General features: G+C 37.6%; 1 protein-coding gene across 9 annotated transcripts in view; it reads right to left on the reverse strand.

Moving 5' to 3' along the window:
- Positions 1-24,456, reverse strand: part of Sulf1 (Extracellular sulfatase Sulf1) — a 426,412-nt gene that overhangs the window by 61,521 nt on the left and 340,435 nt on the right. For 2 of the 9 annotated variants that reach the window (XM_073988637.1, XM_073988589.1), the window contains exon 2: positions 19,020-19,045. The exons of the other annotated variants lie outside the window; for them this stretch is intronic. The gene's annotated coding sequence lies outside the window, so the exon portion shown is untranslated. The remainder of the gene's footprint in view (positions 1-19,019; positions 19,046-24,456) is intronic. 9 annotated transcript variants of the gene reach the window in all.

The following is a 24,456-nucleotide window of genomic DNA, read 5'->3' on the forward strand; positions in this document are numbered from 1 at the left end:
CTATTCTGCGACGTAAGAAAAATATAATTTACTTAAGAAAAGATAACATAGAACTGTTTTAAGGGCCAGCAACGTGGACCGGGCCGGCTAGTATATATGTAATATAGAAACCAACGGTTATGTCATTTCGGTTATGTCGTGTGCCCCTATACCTTATGATACAGGGATATGTGGTTGTAAAAAAGTCATAACCCTGATGCATACAATATAATTTTTGTCAAAATACTAGTTAGCTCTATTTAACTTATGACCACCAATTTGTGCACACATCAGTACATAAATAGTTTATCATAATTTTTCAGCGCAAAACATGCATTGAAAATGCAAGCAGTTCAGTTTATTCGTGGCAGTGGCATCAATGGCAACCAGGACCAGCAACATCATAATAAACAATTTATTCCACCCACTCCACCAAAGCAAACAATGCATGCAAATTTTGTTGCTGGCTGCTGACAAATTTTCGGTAAGCGGATGTTGGTAATACTTTAAGCTTTAATACAATATACAAATTTGTAGTTATTGTTGTGATCATTGAAATTGATTCCTGTGAAGCGTTTGGTGTAACTGATTAAGTTGAAAAAAAAAAAAAAAACAGCAAGGTAAAATAAATACCTATATTGAACTATGTAATTGATCAATGGTTATATGTATGAGAATAATATTAGCGGTATTGCATTCTAGAGTGCAAATTTGTAACTACAGAGGGAGGCTCTCTTTTACGAAAAATTTTCACAAAAAAACTTTATCAAATAGGGATAAATTCAACATAATTCACAATTGTATGCATAACATATTTTCTGTTTCCAATTTCGAGAATATTTTTTGCTGAGATGTTTTATAAACTGTAATAGGTTTATTTGGCACAAGAGTTTTTAATGGAACTATTATTACGTTTTCAGAAGGCCTCTGATTTAGAAGTCAAAAGTATGTGCTTTACAATTCTTGTGCTTACAAATTGTTTTTTTTTGCATTTTTAAACAAAATTTGTTTGCTAATTTTTTCCTACTGTGTCATGGCTTGACTTGTGAAAGGAACACACTTTATTATTTATTCGTTACCGAAAATATAATTAATATTTTTAATTAAATTTGCCACATTATATTAAAAAAACTGATAACAATTTATGCCACTGACCACTGCCTGTGGTCACTCATTGCTTTGACAACTTTTGACATAACCTTATTTATAATTTGTTTATCAAATTTTCCGGAATTAGAATAAAGTGGTTGCTGTGACAAACAATTATGCTAATAAATTATGTTAGAAACTAACATTTTATTGATATTTTAAACAATAGAAATTAAAAATGAAAATATTTAAGGAAACTGCTTTAAAAATAGTGAGTGATAATGCTAGAAACAAATGCAAAGAATGGAAAGAAGCAAAAATCTATAATGTTATTCGCCAACCTCACGAATGATTTAAGAGTCACAATAAAAGCGACCAAATGCACATTTTATAACCGACATGGGTATGACATAAAGATTGTACTGGGATAAAGGAAGAATATCTCTGGTCCACGGTCGGTTACTCTTCATGGCAATAACGAATAATGGCAGCGCAGAAAAATATTAAAAAATAATATTGAATAATATACGATTATACATTAGGGTGGTTTTAAAAAATCTATATCGGATTATTTTAGTCTGGCTAAAATTGGTGCTAAAATGTTTAGTTTTGTTAGATTTTAATATTGCCAAATTTTGAACACAATTGGAAGATGTTAACATGTGCCGCTGGGGCCTCAAAGTTTCCATAAAAATTTTGTATGGGACCAAAGGTAAATTGTAGCCAAGACAATGATTAAGAACTCTCTGGTACATCGCAAAAGCATTGAAGCGCTTCTTCAGGCAGTTTTGGATTAGAGACAGTGCTAATTTTTCGGAAAATATCGATAAATGACACTGTGCTACAAAAGCTGACCAGAAAAATATTCAAGTTTCTGATGCAAAAATTCTGTCGGGTTGGGGTCCAAGGACAACGAAAATACCGTTGGTTAGTAAATGTAGTAAAATCGATACAGAAAAGGTGCAGTTAAGCATTGCTAGCAATACTTGAAAAATACAAGGCCGGTAAAGGCGTTACAACAACACCTAAAGGTGACGCACTGTATTAAGCTGCCATGACATAAAGCATGAGTTTGTTTGTAGTTGGTCGGAGGTTAAAACATGTGGTCTCCAGCTTCACCCCAGTGAATTAATGACTTGTTGCAATTCGAATAAAAGCTAAATTCTTCAGCATCAGCTTTATTTGCTCTTATGGTCTCAATGATATATTTACGAGCGCTTAGAAGAAACATATGACCGTTGTCCAGACTATGATATTTTAATTATTTTATGCGATTTTAATACCAAAATGTGAAAGGAGAATATGTTTGACCCAACAGTGGGAAAATGATACATCTCAGAATTGAATGAGGCTTCGATAGACTTCGCAGCGGCAAAAAACATGGTAGTTAGCAGCTCCAGATTTAAGCACCTCAACATTCATAAGGGCAACTGGCTGTCTACAAAAAAAAAAAAAAAAAAAAAAAAACAATAAATTAAATTTATCACGTTATAATAGATGGAAAATATTCATCGAGCGTGTTGGATGTACGATGGTTCCGAGGAGCAAACATAGACTCAGACCACAAACTTGTTGCAGCAAAGGTACTTAGCCGATTAAACGTAGCAAAGTACGAACAGACACAACACGGAATTTAGACATCGATAAGCTGCAAACACAACAGATAGCCACAGCATATTCCACTCAACTGGTCCAATTGCTTAATCAAAGTACTCCTCGTCCCGATAACATATCAGCACATTGACAAAGTATTGCACACTTTATGCAAGCATCCTCAAAATCCATACTTGGATACCGGAGACCTCCACCAAGGAATCCACGGTATGACCAGGAGTGTCGTGCTGCTACCGAAAAAAAAATGTGGCATATAGCGCTACCTTACAATCAGCGCACGACAGAGATATCGGGAGGAAAGAAGAGAGGAGAAACGTCTTTTCCGCAGTAAAAAAGAGGGAGGGAGACGTACAGGAGCCAGAATGAAGTCCAAAAATTCTACATCTACCAAAGAGTAAAACATCAAACAGATTTCTTTGGTATAAGCAGAGACCAGCAAGGTAATCTGGCAACTGATATAGTATGCTTGGGATATGGAAAGAGCATTTTTCCAAACTGTTTTTCGCGTTTCCAGTTAATGACCCAAAAACACAAATAATCAGTACAATCTGTTGCATATTTATTTATAACTAGGTGAACCCGGTGCGCTTTGCTGCCCCGACTACGATAAAATATAATGGAATGCCATAATTATATTAACGTTTTTAATATTTTAACGAATAAATATAGGAGATATGAAGGCGTTATATACCTATTCAGGGTTGTTATGGAGCTACTATGGTATTTTTGTATGTTTCAGGAGGTAACACTCCTCCGAAAGCCTTTCCGCCTATAAGTATTCCTACTGATTTAGATATATCATAATAAAACATAAATCTTAAGAAGTCTCTCAAAGATATGATACTTAATAGCTGTATCCTTGGTCAATTCCTTCCCAACTATAAGTACTTGTGTAAATAATGATGACTTCTACTTCTACTAAGTCTTCCAAATTTCATTGAAATTGAACATACATACGTAACAAATACATGAAATCGACCGAAAATATAAATGGGAGCTATATTCCTATATGAACCGATCTCGATATAATTTGTCAAATTTATTTTTAGACCAAATCCCGTCACACATTCCAAATTTCATTGAAATTGGACATACATGGCGTGGTTTGTGCATAAGATACAGAAAATCAGCCGAAAATATATATGGGTGCTATATTCAAATCTGAACCGATTTCAATATAATTTGTCCCATTTATTTCTAGAACGATTTCCGTCAAGCTTTCCAAATTTCAGTGAATTTGGACGTATATAGTGTGTCCAAATCTGAACCGGTCTCGATATAATTTGCCACATTTATTTTTGGAACAAATTCCGTGTCACATCCCAAATTTCAGCGACATTGGACACATATAGCGTGTTTGATGCATCAAATACAGAAAATCGGCCGAAAATATATATAGGAGCAATATCCAAATCTGAACCGATTTCGATATAATTTGGCACATTTATGCCTAGACCAAATCCCGTTACGCATTCCAAATTTCGAAATTGGACATATATAGCGAGTTTGGTGCATAAAATACAGGAAATCGGCTGAAAATATATATGAGAGCTACATCCAAATCTGAACCAATTTCGATATAATTTGGCACATTTATTTTTAGACCAAGTTCTGTAACACATTCGAAATTTCAGCGAAATTTGACAAATATGGCGTGTTTGTTGCATAAAGTACAGGAAATCGGCCGAAAATATATATGGGAGCTATATCCAAATCTGAACCGATTTCGATATAATTCGGCACATTTATGTCTAGACCAAATTCCGTTACACATTGCAAATTTCAGCGAATTTGGACATATATAGCGTGTTTGGTGGATAAAATAAGAAAATCTGCCGAAAATATATGTAGGGAGCTATATCCAAATCTGAACCGATTTGAGTATAATTTTATAAATTTATTTCTACATCAAATTCCGTCACACATACAAAATTTGGAGATTGTATCTGTAATAGTTCTAAAGATATTTGCATACAAAATTTAAATTTTTTGGAGGTACCTGCGGTTTTGATGCTATATCTCCAGATCAACGCTAAATTTCAAAAAATCATATAGCCTATTTTCATTCCAGGCCACGTAGCAATGTACCCTAAAAATTTCAGTAAGATCTGTTCAGCGGGTTTCGAGTCTATAAGTTATGTTATTTCTCCGACTACACTCTTTACCCACTTAGTGGTGATTGGTGTTGGTGACTTGTTCGTGTCACCATAAAATCATCACAAAACAACTTTATATAGCTTTTAAATCCGACCATTAAAAACATTTTTTGCAAACATCTGTTCTGTTGAGATATTCAGTTCAAAATTAATAACTTTATCAACATTAATTGTAGATTATGGGATTTTTATATGCGTTTTGTATTTAATTTCAATCTGAAAATCTAGTCTCAGAAATACGATTTGGAGATATTAAACGAAATTTACTTACATCTGTATGAAGTAATGAAGAATTTTGACTAGGTGGGGTGATTAGAGAGTTTAATGAGTTTCTGATTTCGGTGCATGATAGTTGATGCAAATAAAATTGTATGTAGTTACTTAGCTGGCTTTTTACAGAACATTTGTTCCATAAGCCGAACTAAGAAAAGATCTCCAAAACTCCCTGTTTGCTGCTTAATTTTCCCAATCTGGGATATGTAGCTCTCTGATGTCTCCTGCGCTCCAACGGAACTTTGGCCTTCCAGGTCTGCGTGAACCTCCATGCGGCCTGTAGTTATACACCTTTTTAGTGGGTTCATCATCACTCTTTCTTATGACACAGCCTAGCCATCGCATACTGATGTCGTTGTATAGCTTTTACAGCTCGTTGTTCATACGACGTCGATATTCGCCGTCAATGCAGATTGGCCCGTAGATCTTTCGAAGAATTTTTCACTCGAACACACCAAGCAAGTACCCATGCTTCGGAACCATACATTGGCTCGGGCATTATCAGTGTTTTGTAAAGTGTTTCTTTTGTTTGACCAGATGTGGTTTTATTCCTAAACTGCTTACTCAGCCTAAATTCCACAATTCTTCTTCGTATTTCACAACTGATGTTGTTTGTTGTGTTTATGGCTGTGCCGAGGTAGACGATGTCGTTTACTACCTTAAAATTGTAGGTACCAACATTCACAGATGGTGCGAAATCAGTGGCGTGTTACGCGGCGATACCATAAACTTGGTTTTATCGCCGTTTACTGCCACACCGTCTTTAGCAGTCGACCCATGATGTCAATGGCGTCGGCATAAACAAGTAACATATGTCTTTTTGTGTATTGTTCCACTTCTTTTGACCTTCGCGTCTCGTATGACCTTTTCCAGCAGGATGTTGAAAAGATCACACGACATGCCGTCTCCTTGCCTGATATCTCTTTTGGTACAAAACTCTTCGGAAATATTCATTCCTGTTTTAACTGAGGACCGAGTATCAGTTAATGTCATCTTACAAATCGACAAAAAGATGGATCTGCATTTCTTGGGTCTCTTCCAGGATTTGTCTCAAGGTAAATATCTGGTGAATTTGCCCGGTCTAAAGCCGCACTGATAGGGTCCAATTATGTCATTGACCATAGACTTTAGTTTTTCACACAACATGCCAGATACTATCTTATATGCAATAGGGAACAGACGTATGCCCCTGTAATTTGAGCACACAGTCTTATCTCCCTTCTTGTGGACTGGACTTAGGATGCTCACGTTTCAATCGTCGGGTACGCGTTCTTTCTGCCAGATGGTGCTAACTAGCTTATGCATACACCTTATCAACATGTCGCCTCCGGATTTTAACAGCTCGGCGGGTAGGCCATCTGCTCCTGCTGCCTTATTATTCTTCAGCCGATTTATTGCTGTCTTTACCTTATCTTGGCCGGGCGGTATACATTAAATACCATCTTCTGGGATTGGATCTGTGGTATCTTCGTTAGTATTGGATACCAGCAGTTTGGAAAAATGTTCTTTCCATATCCCGAGCACACTATCTGTATCAGCTACCAAATTACCTCGCTGGTCTCTACAGGAGGATATGCATGTACCAAAGCCATCAGTTTGATGCTTCACTATTTGGTAGAATTTTCGGACTTCATTCTGACTCCTGTACATCTCGATTTTTTCACACTCCAGCTTTTCCATTTCTCTCTTTTCTGCGGAAAAGACATTTCTCCTCTCTCATTTTCTGCCTATACCTTTCTCGTGCGCTACGCGTTGCTACTTATTGTAGATCAGCCCTTTATGCCGCATTTTTTTTTCTCTTCGGTAGCAGCACGACACTCCTAGTCATACCATGGCTTCCTTGGTGGAGGTCTCTGGTATGGAATTTGCGGCAGTTTTCATGGAGTGGGCAATATGTTGCCATTGCGCTGATATGTTATCGGGACGAGGAACGCTTTCATTAAGCAATTGGACCAGTTGAGTGGAATATACTGTGGCCATCTGTTGTGTTTGCATCTTAGCGATGTCTAACTTCCGTGTTGTGTCTCTTCGTGCTTTATTTGCAACACTTAGACGGAAACGTACCTTTGCTGGAACAAGGTAGTGGTCAGAGTCTAAGTTTGCTCTTCGGAACGATTGTACATCCAACACGCTCGATGAATGTCTTCCATCTATCACAACGTGATCAATTTGATTTATTGTTCTTTGATCTGGGGACAGCCAGGTGTCCTTATGAATATCGAGATACTTAAATCTGGTACTGCTAACTACCATGTTTTTCGCCGCTGCCAAGTCTATCAGCCTCATTCTATTGTCAGATGTTTCACTGTGGAGACTGAATGTCCCGACTGTTCGGCCAAAGATATTCTCCTTTCCAATTTTGGCATTAAAATCGCCTAGAATAATTTTAATGTCATGGGCAGGACAACGGTCATATGTTTCTTCTAGGCGCTCGTAGAATATATCTTTAGTCTGTTCGTCCTTGTCTTCGGTTGGAGCATGAGCGCAGATAAAGCTAATGCTGAAGAATTTTGCTTTTATCCGTATTGTAGCAAGTCTTTCTTTCACTGGAGTGAAGCTGGACACCAGATTTTTTAACTTCCGACTAACTACAAATCCGCAGCCAAACTCATGCTTTGCGTCATGGCAGCTATAATACAGTGACGTTGTTGTGACGTTTTTCCCGTTTTATCGGCCTTGTACTTTTCAAGTACATCTACCAGCGCGTAAACTTGCAATAGGTGATGGTTACTAACCCGACGCCCAAACCCAAGTTTTCAACGTTCTTATGGGTGAAAGTGCGGCACATGTTAGCTCACTACCTTTAACGGGTGTTAAAGGTGACACCACGGTGAGGTCAGTGTCCATTTGAGATGAGACAGGGACCATGATAAATCATGGGCTTTGTCCTGTTAAAGCCGGTCAGGGCCGTTCACACCATTTCCCACCATTTAAGTGTATTGCTGAGGTTTTGAGGTTAAATGAAAATAAACTCGCACTTATATTTACAACGTCCACCCAAACAAATATATACATATGTACATATATATTTTCCTTTATGCTCATTCAAAGGAAATAAATCACAATAAGTCATAATCAACAAACGTGCTAAATTTAAATATTTTTTTATATTTAGCGTTTTTTCTCGTTTTTTTGGTTAAGCGTGTGTGACACATGGACAACAGCGAATGTTGTAAAGTTCAATGAATGCGGTTTTGTTGGAAGGTGTAAAAAAATTTAAATTTCAAAAAATCCGATTTACTTGCTTATTGGTTGGTGTCTTGTTGTGTGTCATAAATTGACATTTCATAATTTTTCGCAAGCAGTTGATTGCAACCACAGCTGGTGGCACAGAAAATGTTCAATGGCCCGCGCAATATATTTTTAAGACATATTGGATATAAATAAAACGCAGTTCAAAAGAATTTAATTAATAACAACAATAAATTGGTTGGGAAAATGTGACACACCTCATGGCCTAAGGCAAACTTCTTGTCCTATCTGTAATTAAAGTCAAAAGTCATGAGATATTATGCAATGCAAATGATTAACACTCTTATATGACCTGCTGACAGGTCTCACAGTTGTGTTTTTACGCAAAAGTTCTAGTCCACTAAAGTTGGAATTTCGCTAAAAGTTAGTAAACTAGCTTACTTTGTGTAAACGCTATGGTAACTTATTAAAACGTTTCTTTAAGACAGCAATCCTACCTAAGGCCGCCATCAGACCATCTGCTTTTTCACATGTATGTAGTCACTTTGGGTATACTAATATACAGAACAGCTGATCCCATACATGTGAAAAAGCAGGTGGTCTGATGGCGGCCTAACTAACAAAAAAATAAAAAAAAAACAATTAACACAATATCTGTTATAGCTTCCGAGAAATAGCTACATATTTCTTTCTAGAGAAATTTTCAAAAATTACATATTTTCCAAAATTGGGGAAAATTATCGTCTTTTTGGGGCACCCACACCTTCTAATATTTTGATAATTTTTTTTGGTTTCCTATGTTTCAATATGATTACTATCGAATATCATATAGAAATTCAATATCATTGATGAGAAATATTTGGGGTTTTGGACAGGAAAATCGATGTCTGAACCACTGTGTGCCTTACGTAATATGTCCGACATTAGTTCACTTTTGAAAGATAATAACTGTCTGGTGCTAGGGGACTTCAATTCTCACGATGAGCTTTGGCATACTGTCCTTGCAAAGAGGGATGCAGCGCTGACTGAGCACAGATCCACACTGAATAAAGACGCCCCTACGAGGATAAAAAGAGATTGCCAAAGCACGCCAGACTTTGCCATTGCGACACCCGGTCTGAAAAATGATCGATTGGCCCAGTCCACCTTCCCAGCATCGTCTCCTTTAACAGATCACCCGACTTCATAACCTCTGACAGACATACATATCTGCACCATTGGGAAGCTGCTTGGCAAGGGTTGTAGAGACTTACCTAATCACCGCTTCACAAAAACGAGTTCCTCTGATCCTCGGGAATCTGTGTAATTTTCCGGGACATCATTACAGCTGCAGCCGCCCGCTATTCGACTGGTTTCAAATAACAGACCAAATTAGACCAAATTTAACAGCAGAGGCGATGGGACCAGCAAATGAGCGTGACGAGTTTCGTCGTACGAAACCTAAAGACCCAAGGGTAAGAGAACTTACTCTGAAGTCAACATTCCAGTAGGCGAGCATAATCAGAAAAAGTTACTAGTTTCTCCGAGGCGGGGAACCGGAACTGTTTAACCTCTACCTTCCTGAAATTCCACACGAATGATGTGAATGTTTGTACGATCTTGGCGTCGCTTCCAATCGTCGATGACATATGTGATAGGTTAAGTATGTATCTACATAGCTGAGGAATATGAAAATATTCGCCGCTAAATCCACTGCCACACTGTTCACCACCTGGACGGCTGAAATGAGGCACACCCTGAACATATTGATCGGTGGTGTCCTGACGCGGACTACTAACTACACCCCTCGTCCCGATAACATTTCAGCACAATGGCAAAGTTTTGCCCACTCAATGCAAGCAGCCTCAAAATCCATACTTGGATACCAGAGACATCCATCAAGGAACCCATAACCAGGCGTGTCGTGCTGCTACCGAAGAGAAAAATGATGCATATAGGTAGGGTTTTGGGTTTTACCGGTTTTTATCATTCCCGGGAAACGGGAATAAAAAAATCGCCATTCCCAGGAATCCGGGATTTCCCGGGAAATTTTAAAATACGAGAGTGGATCAATATTTCCGTGATTTTTTATCTTCCCATAGTAACTTATATGAATACAATATTTTCAAAGAGCTGCGAGCTCAAAAATGGATGACATGTATTCGCTCTATCGATTAAAAACAAAAAAAATATAGAAAAATGCACCATATTGCCCGGATTTTACCCACACTGCCCATTTACATTATTCAAAGCTAATGAAATCGCTCTATGGAAAGTGATTTGGCTCAAACAATTAAGTTATTGATTAGAAATTCCAATTTTATGGACCTCGAAAATCGTATGTTTTATTCATATGCTTAAGATTGCTTGAAACAAGTAAGAAAGTATCAGTCAGCTGTGTCGACTGAGACCTAAAGAAAAGAAGCAAACACAATACTTCTGACGTTTCTAGGGACTTTTTGAGTTTTTGAGCCAATTTTTTAGGAAGTGTGGATTTGACCCGAAAAAATTACCTCTTTAACTAGGGCACAAAACATGTTGCCAAACATTTAAAAGAGAGAGTGTGGGAGATTTCACCCTTCGACGGTTATCTTACATACTACCCAATGTAGTTGGTATCGGCAGGCTTTTTTGAGATTTTGTGCCTTTACCTCAGGAAGAGTGGATTTGCCCTCCCAACAAAAGTAACAGGGCCTTCAAGTAAAACTTTTTGGAAAGAATTTCAAAACAAGTTTGTGTTAGAGGTACCCGAAGGGTTGGACCAACCAACCTGATACATGACTCGATGAAATAATACGATATGCCAAGTTAGGACCAATCAGAAACTTCCTGTGGGAGTTATCTTGCCAATTTTCCATTTTAGTTGTTGCCGTCAAGGTTTCTTGAAGCTTTTGAGACATAATCTCAGGACTTGCCCCCGACAAAATTTGTACCGTCGTAAAGGGGGCCGTAAAGACAAATTGCTGAAAAAATTTCAAATCGATCCGAGAGGAGCTCTAAAACTTCACTTTTTCAGAATTTTGTGTGGAACCAGTTCTATGCCTGGAACTAATATTACCATATGCAAAATTATGACCGATTCGGTTATTCCCTTCGAGAGTTATCGTGCGCACCATTTTAGCGATAATTGTTGAACTTTAGTGGGGAAGGCACCGGAAGTTGTGGACCACCGATAAGTTTGAAAAAAATCTCGAATGCCAAATTTTTGACCTGATCGGTGGCTTCGTTCGAAAGTTATCGTGCGCACCAGTTAGCAAGCCGGACCCTCTTTACCCCAATGACTGAGGGACTTTAAAATAGAAAATATTCTTTCGGACTTAAATAAAACAGAAAAAAATCCGTTGTTATAGGCCATGTTATATGGAGGCTATTATAACTTTTTACCTGAAAACACTTTTGTGGATTAAAGATATTTCTAAATATTTTGTAATTCATTGTTTTTTTAAAATCTAATAGAATTCTGATTCTATGGTATAAAAGTGACGGGCAGAGTTTATTCATTAATTCAATATTAGTTGTGATAAATGTAAAAAGATATTTCCCGATTTCCCGGGGAATATGATATTGTTTCCCGGAAAATTCCCGTAATCAAAAAACCGATGCGGGATTTCCCTACCCAAATCCCTACATGGAAACCAGTAAGGAAAGGATCAAAGTCTGGCGGGGCCGACTATTTGATACCCTACACTACTGTGAATATGTAAAATATACATGGGAGCTATATGTAAATCTAAACCGATTTCTATATAAGTTGGCACATATATTTTTAGACCGAATTCAGTCTCTGATTTCAAATTTCGAAATCGGACGTATATAGCGTGTTTGGTGCAGCATATACGTGAGATCGGGCGAAAATATATATGGGAGCTACATCCAAATATGAACCGATTTGCATCAAAATTGGCACATCTATTTCTAGGCCGCTTTAGCCACCCATTCGAATTTTCAGTGAAATCGGATGTATATAGCGTGTTTGGTGCAGCAAATACGTGAAATCGGTCGAAAATATATATGGGAGCTATATTCAAATCTGAACCGATTTTCGGACAATAAATGCGACCTGTACGTTTCGAACAGACTTACAGACTCAGAAAGTGATTCTATGCATGTCCCTAGAAGGAACTATGGGTCTATCTCTTTCCTTATGCATGTTACGTACAAATGCACTAACACATAATACCCGTTACCACAATGTGGTGTAGGGTATAAACAGGTGTGTAAACAAACGGAGATGTAATGGAGGTGAATGAAGTCCGGTTGAAACATCAAACCTGTAGCTTTGGTATAGGTACACCCTCCTGTAGAGACCAGCAAGGTAATTTGGCAACTGATGGACATAGTGTGCTCATGATACGGAAAGAGCATTTTTCCAAACTGTTGGTATCCAATACTACCGAAGACTATGAAGATACCAATGCTAGGAGATACTATTGAATATACAGCGCCCGTCCAAAGTGAAGCAATAAACCGGCTAAAGATTATAAGGCAGCAAGAGCCTATGGCTTACCAGCAGGTTTATGCATCTGGGAGGAAGAACCCGTACCTGACGATTGGAACATGAGCATCCTGTGTCCCGTCCACAAGAAAGGAGATAAGACTGTATGCTCTAACTATAGGGGCGTAAGTCTTCTCCCTATTGCCTACAAGATAGTACCATTATTGGTCAATGAAATAATTGGACCATACCAATGCGGCTTTAAACCTGGAAAGTCCAGATATTACCCTGGATAAGACCCAGTAGATGAAGATCGAAACCCTACACTCGATTATAAAGCAGTCTTCCACAGTCTCTCATGTTCAAAGGTATTCGAAGCCATGTCTAGTTTTGGGATCCCCGCAAAGCTCATTCGGCTTTTTTTGATGACATTAACTGATACTCGGTCCTCAGTTAAAATTTGAAAAACCCTCTCAGAACAGTTTATTACCAAAAGAGGTTTCCGACAAGGAAACAGCCGTTCGTGTGACCTATTCAAGATTCTACTGGAAAAGGTTATAGGAAATGCAGATGTTAAAAGAAATGGCAGAATATACGGTGCCAACTGTAGCTCGAAAACGAATAAACCGATCAGAATATACATATTTTTGTGGGGTCAAAAAACAGATTTTTTCGCTATAAATCCGTCAAAATTAAAACATTAAAATGCGATTATCTCAAAACGGGCAAATGACGTATGGAACATAAAGCATGACACCGCACGACGGGTCTCCCCGTTTTCCCAAAGTCATGCACTTTCACTGGTTTGGGCCCCAAAGATTATTTCTTGTCATCGATTTTTCGAATTTTGTCGCAGACAGGGTCCAAAGTGTAGTGGTGGGCGGAAAGATTACAGCTACTGACGACAAAATATGAAATCAAGATATAAACTCCAATAATTCCGTTTAAGGGGTTATAGCCACTTATTGAGCATGAAAGCAGCCATTCTTCATGAATTTCATAAGAAATCTAACAAACTTTTTTAGAAGATTTTGTTGTTATTTTGAAGGTTACACCTTTTTATATTGAAAAATATTGAACAGTGTTCTGACAAATGGCCGCCTACGAAACACTGTTTCTAATAAAGCAGTTTGCGGGGCCAACTGTAGCTCGAAAATGAATAAACCGATCAGCATATGATTTTGTGGTATCATTAAGAACCTACTAATATTGTACTTAAGTGAAACATCCATTTTTAACAAAATTTTGAACTATCAAAGTCAAAATTTCGATTTAATTAAAAATGGATAGTTTTTCGCAATAAATCCGTCAAAGAATGTTTTTTAAGTCTTTCGCTTAAGGACAAACTTTTTATGTGTATAATAATCCCAAAAACATATGGAAATCGGATCATCCGTTTTCGATCTACATTGGGCACCGCTTTCAAAAATGCCATTTCGAGAAAACCGTGTTTAAAACTTGGATGCTACATACAAATCACTATGAATTTTTCCTTTCTAACACGCATATCTCAGCCAATTTTTGTTCGTTCGATTCGAATTTTTTACAACATATTTTACTTTAAAATGGGCCAATAAAAATCCGATTTTTTTAAATTTGTAAATGGCCATTACTCCTTAATGTGCTTATTTAAAAATTGATAAATTCTAAAAATTTCGTTGACTTATCATACCTACCACTTCAATAAAACAACCTCCGTTCTTGCTCTAACCATCGCATCAAAAAACACCTAAACCGGGGAGATAGAATTTCGCACACCTTGCAAAAAATTATTTGCACGAGTTGTAGTTTTTGTGTTAGGTTTGTTTTCAGTTTTTGAAGCAAAAACAATACTCTGCCGATATAACAAGAACAAAAACTAAAGTAACAGCAAAAAACCATGGCGCATAAGGAAAGGTAACAAATTAAGAAGATTTTTTGGCCGACATTTCAAATAGCCAGACAGGCAGTTTTATGGCAGCATTTCTTCCAAAAAAAAAAAAAAAAAAAAAAAACAGGCAACACAAAACAAAAAAACGAATCAATGCAGCTGCCTTGGCGATTTAAAGTGAAATTTGTCCAGTTTTAAGTTGTTGTTATTGGGTTTCCAGTTTTCTACTCTCTGTTTGCTGTTCAATACATTTTGAACACAAAACGGAAGTGATTTGGCAAAATTTCTGCACATTGTGCTGTTACAAATAATTTATACTGAAATTTCGAGGAGATTTTCTCTTATTTGTTTCGACATAAAAATGCTTATTGTTGCTATTATTTATCGAAAACATTGAATTTCGAATTTTGTATGTTTTCATGTAGTAAACATATTTTGTTGTCGTGTGTGAAACAGTATTGCAATACATTTGTTACATTTGTTTTTGGTCCAACAAATATTGGGGTAGGAGAATATGATAGCGAAGTATTGACACAGGGAACCCAAAATACATATGTCAGAACGTTAAAAAATCACTAAAATCTATTCTCTTAATATAGGGACCATGACAAAGTATTATTTAAAAACTTCGCTGATTGAAATCCCGTTGGTCTTTCAAAAAATATTCTTTCATAATATTGAATAAAAAATGTTCTTCAAAAATCCCTATTACATGCCTTGCGATACTTGATAATAATATTTTTTGATAATCCAGGGACCTAATTATGATTTGATCGAGTATTTGCTCGTGAATGAAAAAATCGAAATATGAAAACCTATGTGTTCTTCAAAGAACATTAAGAAGTTAGATAGTACAAAATGTGTTTATTTTAAAGCAAAAACTAAAAAACTAAATTAATAATGAAAAAATAAATATTTGTTGAAATCGTTGAATAATACTTACTTACTTAGATGGTCCATTACAGAACATTTGTTCATTAAGCCGAACTAAGAAAATATCTCCAATTGTCTCTGTTTGTTGCTTCGCTTTTTGGAATACCCCGTCTTTCCATCACTTTTTTCCAATTGTTCGCTCCATCGAAGCATTGGACTGTCATTTCTGCGTGTACCGCCATGTGGCCCGTATTTAAACGCCTTTTTAGCGGATTCATCATCCCTCATTCTTATGATATGGCCTAGCCAACGCAATCGTTGAATCTCGATGCGTTTATCTATACTGATGTAGTTGTCCGTAGATCTTTCGACGAATTGTTCTCTCAAACACACCAAGCACTGCCTTATCTGCTTGCGGAAGTACCCATGATTCGGAACCATACATTAGCACAGGTAGTATCAGTGTTTTGTAAAGCGTTGTTTTTGATGTTGTTTGTTGTGTTTATGGCGGTGACGCGGTAGACAAAGTCTTTTACTACCTCAAAATTATAGGAACCAACTTCCACTGTTGGTCCTAGGTCTATGGACGCATTGCGCGTCAACGCTATTAACTTTAACTTTTCGCCGTTTACTGCCAGACCCACTTTAGCAGATTCTTATTCATTGTCATCAGCATAAGTAAGTAACATGTGGCAGTTGCTGTAGATTGTGCCATTTCTTTTGACATTGGCATTTCTTATAACCTCTTCCAGCTGGATGTTAAACAGGTCACACGAAAGGCTGTATCCTTGCCTGAAACCTCTTTTGGTACTGAATTGTTCAGAGAGGTTCTTTCCTATTTTAACTGAGGACCTAGTATCAGTTAAAGTCATTTTACAAAGCCGAATGAGCTTTGCGGGGATACCAAATTCAGACATGGCTTGGAATACCTTTGGGCATAGGGGGCTGTCGAAGGCTGCCTTATAATCGACGAAAAGGTGGTAGGTGTCAATCTGCATCTTTTGGGTCTTCTCCAGGATTTTCATTGCGTAAATATCTGGTCGATGGTGGACTTGCCAAGTCTAAAGCCGCATTTGTATGGTCCATTTATTTTATGGACCATAGTCTTTAGTCGTTCGCATAATATGACTGACACTATCTTGTAGGCAATAGGGAGAAGACTTATTCCTCTATAGTTAGAGCATACAGTATTGTTTCCTTTCTTGTAGACGGGACACAGGATACTCGGGTACGCGTTCTTCCTGCCAGATGGTGCTAACTAGCTGATGCATACACCGTATCAGCGTGTCGCCTCCGGTTTTTAACAGCTTGGCTGGTAAGCCATCGGCTCCTGCTGCATTATTATTCTTTAGCCGGTTTATTGCTGACTTTACTTCTTCTTGGCTGGGCGGTATACATTCAATACCATCTTCTGGGATTGGATCTGTGGTATCTTCGTCGTCTTCGCTACTATTGGACACCAACAGTTTGGAAAAATGCTCTTTCCATGTCCTGAGCATTAAAAGTATCAGTTACCAAATTACCTTGCTGGTCTCTACAGGAGGATGTGCCTGTACCAATGCCATCAGTTTGATGTTTTACTCTTTGGTAGAACTTTCGGACTTCATTCTGGCTTCTGTTCATCTTAAAATACGTTTCTCCTCTCTCCTTTTCTCCCAATACCTCACTCGTGCGCTACGCGTTGCTACTGATTATAGAGTAGTACTATATGCTGCATTTTTCTCTTCGGTAGCAGCACGACACTCCTGGTCATACCATGGATTCATCGGTGTAGGTCTCTGGTATCCAAGTCGATGTCTAACTTTCGTGTTGTGTCTGTTCGTCCTTTATTCCCTATGTATAACCGGGTACGTACCTTTGCTGCAACAAGGTATTGGTCCGAGTCTGTGTTTGCTCCTCGGAACGAACGTACATCCATCCAACACGCTCGATGAATGTCTCCCATCTATCACAACGTGATCAATTTGATTTCTTGTTTTCTGATCCGGAGACAGCCAAGTGCCCTTAGGAATGTCGAGATGCTTAAATCTGGTGGTGTTTCACTGTGGAGACTGAATTTCCCGACTGTTGGGCCAAGGATATTTTCCTTTCCAATTTTGGCATTAAAATCGCCTAGAATAATTATAATGTCATGGGCAGGACAACTGTCGTATGTTTCTTCTAGGTGCTCATAGGATATATATTTTGTCCGTTCGTCTTTGGCTTCGGTTGGAGCATGAGCGCAGATAAAGCTAATGTTGAAGAATTTTGCTTTTATCCATATTACAGCAAGTCTTTCATTCACTGGAGTGAAGCTGAGACCAGATGTTTTAACTTCCGACTAACTACAAATTTACAGCCAAACTCATGCTTTGTGTCATGGCAGTTATAATACAGTGTGTCACCTTTAGTTGTTGTTGTGACGCTTTTCCCAATCCATCGTATTTCCTGTATGGCAGCAATGTCGGCCTTGTACTTTTCAAGTACATCTGCCGATGCGTAAACCGAACCTTCGCCATAAAGAGTGCGAACATTCCAGGTGCAGATTAAACCGTTTGCGGGGGTCGTCAACTTTAGAGGGGTTTGTTTTCATAGTTCGATTTTTTCATTCACGAGCAAATATTCGATCGAATCGAATGTCGTAATTAGGCCCCAGGATTGAAGATATGTGAATCCCAGATTTTTTGTCGCGTTGGTAAGAAAACTCGTGTAATAAGGTGTACTGGCTAGCAAATTCGTGCCTCAATCATGATGGCTTAGCCGTCGGTGGCTTAATGTAATGTTGGCTTAAATTTTCAACTTGTTGAAGTCATTTAAAAATTCTCTATAAGTGTTCCCGTACCATGTTTTACACCCGGTTTGGACTCGATAAGTAAGATCTACGGTGTAATAAATGAAATGGATTGAATTTTTTGACATGAAGGGAGCAATCTTCATGTCCCTTTTGGGTTTTGAGTTTCGTAGAATAAATATTCGAATGTGATCATCACCAAACACCTCCTTTCAAGTCACCTATAAAAACTATAATTTAGTTTAATCGTTACAACCTAATGTTCTACACATATCGACCATAACTATTTTCCCATGTATGTATGTAATAATGTACGAGTAGATTCAAAATTGTTGGCACTAGTTCAATTCTTTTACAAGCAATTTTGTTTAAATGGCTATAAATTATGGCAATACGTGACAAAAAAGTTTTTGAATATTTAAACATATCATATTGTTGTATACTACAGCCACAACAACAACAAAAACCACAGTAGCAACGACAACAAATGTTTACTGTTAAAATATGAGATTTGTTAGAGCAAAAGTTAAAATGTTTAATTTTGAAATCGAGGAAACTTAACGAAAGACGTAATAACGAATGGGGGCAGTTTGTCCAGTTTCTGGGTGAGCCATAAATCCTTTCGCGGTGGAATTACTGACATTTTTATTATGTACAAGCAAATAGGGGTTAAAGTTAGCGGCACTGGTGGTTTTGCCATTAGTAAAGTTCATACAAATTTTTTTCTGGATTCAATATAGAATGTAAATTATACATATGTTGCAAATCGAATGAACTGACAGTACTTACGGAACTTAAAATATACGCTGACATACCTGAAAATAAATATAAAAGGACATATTTAGCAAAACCAACTTTAATATAACAATTGGGTAATAAATATAACTAAAAATAAGTAAAAATCTTTATTTTCGGCCGGGGCGAACCATAAAATATTTTAAATTATTTAAAATATATCAAAGTGTAGACCTACATATGTTGAAATTTTTTTTGTGGAGAAATTTTGCGGTCGTAAGGAACCTCAAATGCCAAATTACAGATGGTTCGGTCGAAAAATTTAGCTAAAATCCTCAAAATACTTAAAATCGGGAGGTACTGTTATGTAGGGGCTATACCAAAACATGGGCCTATATTGACGATTTTTAGTGAAGAAGTTTCGTGACCACTGAGAACCTCAAATGTCAAATTACAGCTAGTTTGGTTAAAAATGTTAGCTAAAATCCGAAAATACCGAAAATCAGGAGTTACCGTTATATGGGCACTATATCAAAACGTGAACCTGTGTTGACGATTTTTGGTGGAGAAATTTCGTGACTGCAGAGAAGCTCAAACGTCAATTTGCAGCTAGTTTGGTTAAAAATTCTAGGTAAAACCTTCAAAACACAGGAAATCGGGAAGTACAGTTATATGGGGGTTATACCAAAACGTAGGCCTATATATACAATTATTTTGTGGATAAGTTTAGTTTGGTTAAAAATTTTAGCTAAAATCCGAAATCCTAAAATACCGAAAATCGGGAGGTACCGTTATATGGGACTCTATCAAAACATGGACCAATGTTGACGATTTTTGGAGAAGTTTCGTGATTACAGAGAACTTCAAGTCTCAGCTAGTTCGGTTAAATGTTTTAGTTAAAACCCTCAAAATACCGATAACCGGAAAGTACCGTTATATGGGGGATATACCAAAACGTGCGCCATCTTCGAACTTGACCTGCCTATGGGATAAAGACACTCTGACTCTGGTTTATTTTGAAATAGAGTGCTAAAGTTGTGAAATTTATAGATTTTTATATAGCCTGTCCAAATATATGGAATTCGCTGACCTCGTCATAAATTTTGTTATTGCAAATAATTATAAAGGACTAAACAACATTCTGGACCTGTTTAACGTATAAATCCCGCCGATTAATAGATTTCTCTAGGTTATGCGCCATGACAAATTATGCCCCCTGCTCGTGTCTCTTGGGTCAGATAACTTCCCATAATTGTCTCCTTCAGCGGACTGCCCAATTTCACACCTCTGAACGCCGCACTTTCATTAATTACGGAAAAGCTAATTGGCCCTTCTGATATTCGGGTAGCAGAAACGACGTACCGAGACATCATGACTGCTGCAACCGCTCGCCAAATATACCTGTTGGTCGAATGCCCAAAATGAGAGCAAATTTCCCGAGAGAGGAGACGGTAAATGAGGGAGATGAGCTTCATCGAGCCAATCCTAGTGAATCCCACATTTAGGGAGGTGATATTGGAACTTGATAGGTTGGTTGGTAAGAACAAACGGAACAAGTGGCTAGATCATGTGAAGAATAGAATGTTTAATAGCCACCCACATCGTGCCCGAAATCTTGGAAATGACCGTCTCGCTACAAAGGTGAATCGTACTCATCCGCAGTATCTGAAATAGCTATCGAGTTGCCGATCATCAGTATGTGTTCCATAAGTATAACATCACTAGCACGGAGCTGAGCGTCAGCTCCACACAGGACTCATCCAGAACTAGCCGTGCGAATCAAAAGCGTTTGATATTGTCAACCACTCTACGCCAGTCGTATGTGGAATTCAGACAAAAGGTCGAAGCCCCGTAGAATAAAACAGGGAGTTCCCCATGGTGGGGTGATATCTCCACAACTGTTTCCCTAAATTTCCTCCCTTCCACCCTCTCAATACGGCATTGAGAAAAAAAATGTATACAGATAATTGTACGATCACGGCGTTAGGTACCTTCCTTATTGTAATCTGTGAAAGGAAGAACTCCTATTTGATTGATCTTACCACGTTTTTTCCGCTCGACGTATATGTTAATATCCGCCACTAAATCTACGCCCGCTCTGTTCGCCACGTGAACTGTGGAGATGAGTACAGAGTTGAATGTGCTGGTCGACGGCAACAGAATTCCAAACACTAACTACCACAATATTGTAGTGGTAGCATTCGATAGCATGTTCACGTGGTCCGCGCATATCACAGCTATATGCGAACATATGTGTAACACGATTAAAAAAACGACGCGCTACGAATACTAACAAGGGTGCCTCCTCGTGTTATCAGTGGATCAGTACTTGCTGGGGTGTTACCGTGAGGGAGGTGTCACTATTTTGAGGATAGGACCCCCACCTGGGCATGTCAAGAGAGATGTTCATGATCTAAACAGAGGTCTAAGAGTGAACTCCTAGATCAGAAAGCTTATCAAGGAAGTTTGACACAGATGAAAATATCATAAACAACTATAGTTTAAATGCGGTATTCAGCTGAAGATCGTCAGCTACCACGACTAACCAGATTAGTTTTGGCTCAACGTTCGGCATGGTGCAGAAGAGGAACGTGACGACCACATGAAAAACTATAAAGATGATTAGAAGAAGCTGGTATTATTGCCGTTAGTGCCGGAATTATTTATTGACAACCCCTAGGAAACCTTTATTGGCGGTCGGATGAAGGTAATTATAAATAGAAAATTTTCGATAAAATGTTGCGAAGTTAGTAACCGATTTAGTCCAAACTTATTTCTTTAAGACATAGGCCATAGGTCAGAATGTGGAATATGTTGGTCCAGTAATCTCAAACAAAATTTCAAATATTTTCGCAAAAGTGCAGTTTAAGGACATGTTCCAAATAGTTTTGATTTTTCGCAGTAGGCTGTCCTCACAGCCCTTATTACGACGGTACATTTTTTTTAGGTACAAGTCCATACTTCCTTTGATATTTGCCTAAAAGCTCCAAAAAGGAACCTTGCTGGCCGGCATTAACTTACGAGTAAATGAGTGATAAGCATGATAACATATGAATAGAGAATTCGACATGTGCATAGTCGTAATACTTTTTCCGAACATACATCAAGTTCCAAGGGGGTCTATATCAGACAACACCTTCAAAATTTTCGCTTACGTGCAGTTTAACCCCCAGTTTTTGTAACTTATTTTTGTTCGTTCGTCTATATTCGTAATAATTTAGGCGTTCATAGCTCAGCCGCCAGATGACATACACATCTAATTTTTCGTATACCCGTTCCATATATCATTAAGGATTCCTCATTTAAAAATCAGCGCTCTACATTTGCGCTAAAGCGAGTAAATCGATCTACAAAATTTGACAATTCGTGTGAGAAGAATAAAAATTTTTACAAAAACTGGGGGTAAGAGCTGCTCGAGGATCGTTTTGAAATATTTACCCAAGGTACTCCTTGTTATCCTGTTTACAGCGACAAAATCCTGTGGTAAACTAGGCACGATAATTATCGAAAGGAATGACTGCCAAAATTAGAAACACAAGATAGACCATGTCGGCCTATTCTTTAGGTACCTCCTTCACATAAGTTCAACACTTTAAGGCCCTTCTCAGATCGTGTTTAATAGCGGATATAGGTTGTGATTATGACTACAAATATTATATTTTTTGCTGGACCAAACCAATATTTCCTGAGATACGGGCTCCGAAATGTCCCATTATTTAGGGTCTCGCAAGAAATTTTTTATTAGTATTTTTGACTTTTTTACTGTGCTACAACATAAGATTAGGGTTTTTATAGAATGTGTCGATTGGGTCTGTCATAATGAGACCCAGTCTTTGTGATGTCTTCCCCACATACGACTAACAATTTACAACCAAGACTTCTTTTAGAATAAAAAAATGAAAACAAGTCATCTGGTTTTACTGGAAAGGTGAATTTCGTATATTAGAAATGGATTTTTTTCTCAATAAACGATCATAACTCAGTCAGAGAGATCTCTTTTATCTTTGTTTTGGACCATGTGCTCATAACTTATATCCAAACCCCAAATGCCAAAAAAATCCATTCATGCCAAACAACAAAACCGAAAGTAGACACAACAATATCAGTAGATAAACCATGAATGAAACAAACATTCACACTATAACAACAACAAAGAAGAAAGAAAGGAATCAATTTGGCAAATTGATATAAGCAACAATACATACACACAAACCAGATTGAAACACAACATACACACAATTGTGGTTATAAAATTGATAATGATGATATTGTCCCTGGCCGTAGTGCAGTTTCAAGTTTTTGCAGCAGCTGTCTATGGCACTGATGCTGCAAATGATAAACTTTATTTATGATAAATGTGATGAGTTTCATTGAAGGAAGTCGCCACGGCACTGCTTTCATATTTACGGGTGTCTGATATTTTTGGTTTCTTTTTTTGGCTCTAGTTGTTCTTATCTTCTGTAGGTTTTTTGTGTTTTGTTTTTATCTTGACTTTTTAACGTAAAACTAGTAGCCAGATTGGGTATCATCATAAAACGTACACACGCCCTTGACCATCATATATCATATTTTAGTAGCATTTAGTAGAGTTTAAATATTACCACAATCGTTAAAATATTTTTTCAAGTGAAATTGTGTGAATAAATTATTGTAAGCATAAGGGAAGTGGGGATAGTGTTACCTCTTCATAAATATTCTGAAGAAATTTGCGATATCTCCGATGAACCTTTAAAGGTTTTTTAAATAGACCTGTGATATAAAATAAGGAATAATGATAAAAAAGTGGAAAGAAAAAATAGCTTGCCGACAGATACATTGTACATACCCTCAGGCAACAACAGGAGTGGTGGACCTTAATGGAAAATGAAAAGATCCCTAATTATAAAAGTAAATAGCATTTTCGCAGTTGGCAAAAAAGTTGTGTAAGTTCTCATTGTAGGTTTTTGTGGGATAGGTATCATAAACTGGGAGCCTAATTATTCCACAAGATAGTCAACACGAATAACATTGATACGTTTTCAAATATTACAAGAACATCACTTGGGCACCTTTTTGGAACTTTCGGGGTATTATCGAGGGAAATATGGAGAATAGAAGGCCACAAAGACCTGGACTTTACTCCAGTTTTGCAGGGACAAATGTTGATTGAATTTTATTTATGGGATAACACTGTGCATCATTTTTAAGGTGATCTTGTGCAAACAATTCGAACTGAGGATTTTTTGAAAGTACAGACCCAAACGACAAGAAACCCTAGTTGGGTTTTGTGGTGTCAGATCCAGCTCGGATTTTCTGGCCCCATCTAAACATGGTTAAATATTGAGTTTTTAAAGAAATTCAGGGCTATATCTCTGAAACCAATGCGAATCTTCTTCTGACTTCTGAAGCAAATTTGTAGATAAGGACAAGAATACAATATTTGGAGAAATAATGAACTCAAAAAACTCCGGTTATTGCCTCAAATATCAAAATATATGCAAGAATACCACAA

Source organism: Musca autumnalis, unplaced genomic scaffold (genome assembly GCF_047663935.1).
Source record: "Musca autumnalis isolate F117 unplaced genomic scaffold, ASM4766393v1 scaffold_1, whole genome shotgun sequence".
Taxonomy (NCBI): Eukaryota; Metazoa; Arthropoda; class Insecta; order Diptera; family Muscidae; genus Musca; species Musca autumnalis.